The sequence below is a fragment of the Phascolarctos cinereus genome, unplaced genomic scaffold, assembly GCF_003287225.1.
Source record: "Phascolarctos cinereus isolate Bilbo 61053 unplaced genomic scaffold, phaCin_HiC Scaffold_888;HRSCAF=1541, whole genome shotgun sequence".
Lineage (NCBI taxonomy): Eukaryota > Metazoa > Chordata > Mammalia > Diprotodontia > Phascolarctidae > Phascolarctos > Phascolarctos cinereus.
In genome coordinates this window covers 1-2932 of record NW_027556277.1, presented here as the reverse complement: position 1 = coordinate 2932, position 2932 = coordinate 1, and the positions used below count along the sequence as shown (strand labels likewise).

Here is a 2932-nt window from a genome sequence, read left to right as displayed (position 1 = left end):
GTGCTTACACACACACACACAGTAAAACATAAGCTTCTGTAGTGAGCTCTGGCTTCAAATTCAGTACCCTGTTTTATACAAAGTCCTGCAGGTGAGAAATGACAAGATGAGCCTGAGAAATCCCTTGATATCCACCCCAGCTCAGTGTTTACACTGTGTGACCTTGACAAACTTTGGTTTCCTCATCTCTAAAACTGAAGCAACTATGATTTCATCAGCTACCCTACAGGATACTTGTAAGAATCAAATGAGCTAATGCATAAGAAAGCACGATGTAATAAAAACAAAAAAGTGCCACATTGATATTTCTTCTTGTTGCCACAAAGTGAAAAGACCTCATTATTTCCCCTTCCTTATGCCAGTGGGCACTGTCCTCCCCTCCCAGCCCCAGACACTCTGGACAATTGGATAGATCACCCCTACTCCTGTACCAAGTGGCCAGGCACTCCAGTTAACTCCCCCATGCCTTCCTTATTTTTTTGCTGAACATTGCTCCCAAGGAATTAATGATTGAGCAGAATCATAAAAGTTCCAAACGATAACCTCTGACCAACATTTGAAGGGAACGAGCCCCCTATAAAACCAGACTCTCAGGGCCAGGCCAGGCACCTTCTCTCCAGACAGTGTTTTGAGAGAACATCCTTCACCATGAACTTCTCAGGAAAGTACCAGCTCCAGTCCCAAGAGAATTTTGAAGCCTTCTTGAAGGCTGCTGGTAAGTGCTTAGGAAACAGCCTTTGGGCATCAAATGTTGGGATCAAAGGGACAGGGGCATTATACTTGTGGTTGCCAGAAGGGATGAACTTAAAATATACAGGGAATCTGCAGCAAGTGAAATAATCCAACTAGTGAGGCTCTGGGCAGGCATTCGGGAGCCTGGGTTGGGTGTCAGGGTGAAGAACAACAGAATGAGGAGTCAGATCTGAATGTGAGCCTGGCTCTGCTCTTAATCATTCCATAATATGGATTGCATCATCTCACTGCTCTCACATTGGCTTCCTCATCTGGAAAATGGGGATAATAATAGTCCCTACCTCCCAGGGCTGTCACGAGACCCAAATGAGATCTTTGGCTCTTAGATGCCTTCTAGGTCTGAATGTCTATTGTATGAACCAGGTCTACCTGATGACCTCATACGGAAGGCAATGGATACCAGGGGAACGTCCGAAATTGTACAAAATGGAAATCACTTCAAGTTCACCTTTAACAATGGTAACCAAATCCAGGTGATGGAGTTCACTGTGGGGGAGGAGTGTGAGCTGACCACTCCACTGGGGAAAAGGTCAAGGTAAGAATATAACTTAATTAAATTTAGGGACATGGTATTCATTAAGGTGCCGCGTATTAGCCTCTGGGCTAAGCCCTGGAGGAGATGCAAAGATTAGCTAAAACTTGGTCCATAACCCCCTGGAGTAAGCTTGCAGCCTGCTAGGGAGATAAGACACAAACATATCTCTGTTAGCCAACGTGTTGCAAGATAGGTAGATTAGATGAAAAGCAGTCTGGTGGAATATGGTATAGAGGACCAGCCAGGAAGCAGTGCCTCCAGCCCATGCTGGCTGTGTTCAGTAGCTGACTTGTTCCTTCATAACCCAGCCCCCTCCTACATTTTCAGTCTTCTCACACCTTACTCCCTGATACATACTCTGCCATCCAGTGACCCTGGCTTCCCAGCTGTTCATGAAACGAGACCCTCCATCTCTCAGCTCCAGCATTCTCCCTGTCTATCCCCCATGTCTGGAATGCTCTCACTCCTCCGCTCAGACTGCTGACTCTGCTGGCTTCCTTAAAGTCCCAACTGTAATCTCCCCCCACTCTTCTACAAGAAACCTTCCCCAACAGCGCAGATTTTCACGATCTAGCCAATAACCCACAGATGCTCAGATTCCTTAAAACTGTAATATGGCGAATCTTCAATCAACCTTGTCTTTGGCTGAAAAAAAACAGACAACTTTCCCCAACCGCTTAGTTCTAGGGCCTTCCCTCTGTTAATTATTTCTCACTTATCCAGTCTATGACTTGTTTGTACCTGTTTGCTTATTGTTTCCCCGGTTAGATTGTAAGCTCCTTGAGGGCAGGGACTGTCTTCAGTACTTAGTACAATGTGACACATCTTAGACGGTTAATAAATATTTATTGACTGACTCACAGACAGCAAAAGGAAGAGAAGAGAAAAGGGGAGAGGAGGAAAAGTAAGGAAAGGGCTAAGAGAACTAGAAAACAATCCAGCCAGTGAAGTATAGAAACAAGAAGTTCTGCAGGGAATCTGGCTTGGCACTTACTCGAGGGGTGTGCTGGAGCCAGCTGAAACCGGCAGGAGAGTGCCAGCATTGTTAAATTTTAAGTGTGAGCATTTACCCCTCAGAAAATAGCAAACGCTACAAATCAAGGACTGATTTATTGTTTTATTGATTGCCTTTTAAAGTGATGAGAAGTGTTAACACTGCAAATAATACTCAAATGTTATACTACAGATTATAATGGAAATTTGTGTGTACATTTTTTCCCTCCAGAAAACCAGTTGTTGCACATTTACCAGTGCATCCCTGGCTCACCCCCAGTCCCTAGGGCTTGCCAGAGCTAACTCTTCTGTCTCCCTACAGTGTAGTGAATCTAGAAGGAGGTAACAAGCTGGTGACAATTTTGAAAGAATGAAGTCTGTCACTGAACTGAATGGAGATACTCACCACCGTGAGTGATCAGGTGTTTCTCTTCCTGCTTGGTTGTGGGGGATGGATCCAAAAAGCATTTGGAGAACACATACTAGGTGTCAAGTACTGGGGCTGCCAATAGAATAAGGGAGGCAGTGCCTGCTCTCAAAGAGGAGGAAGAGGGGATGAGGGAAAGACAGGTGAGGGGATGGAGGACAGTAGAGAAGAGGGAGAAAAGAGGAGGAGGAGAGAAAAACATGGAGGACAGCAGGGATGGAGGA

At 45.3% G+C, this 2932-nt stretch overlaps 1 pseudogene across 1 annotated transcript; it reads left to right on the top strand.

Moving 5' to 3' along the window:
* The first annotated feature begins 646 nt into the window (after window positions 1-646).
* On the top strand, window positions 647-2691 carry LOC110204688 (fatty acid-binding protein, liver-like; annotated as a pseudogene). Its single transcript, XR_013483501.1, has 3 exons — window positions 647-715; window positions 1117-1288; window positions 2604-2691. The product of XR_013483501.1 is annotated as a fatty acid-binding protein, liver-like (transcript).
* The last annotated feature ends 241 nt before the right edge of the window (window positions 2692-2932 follow it).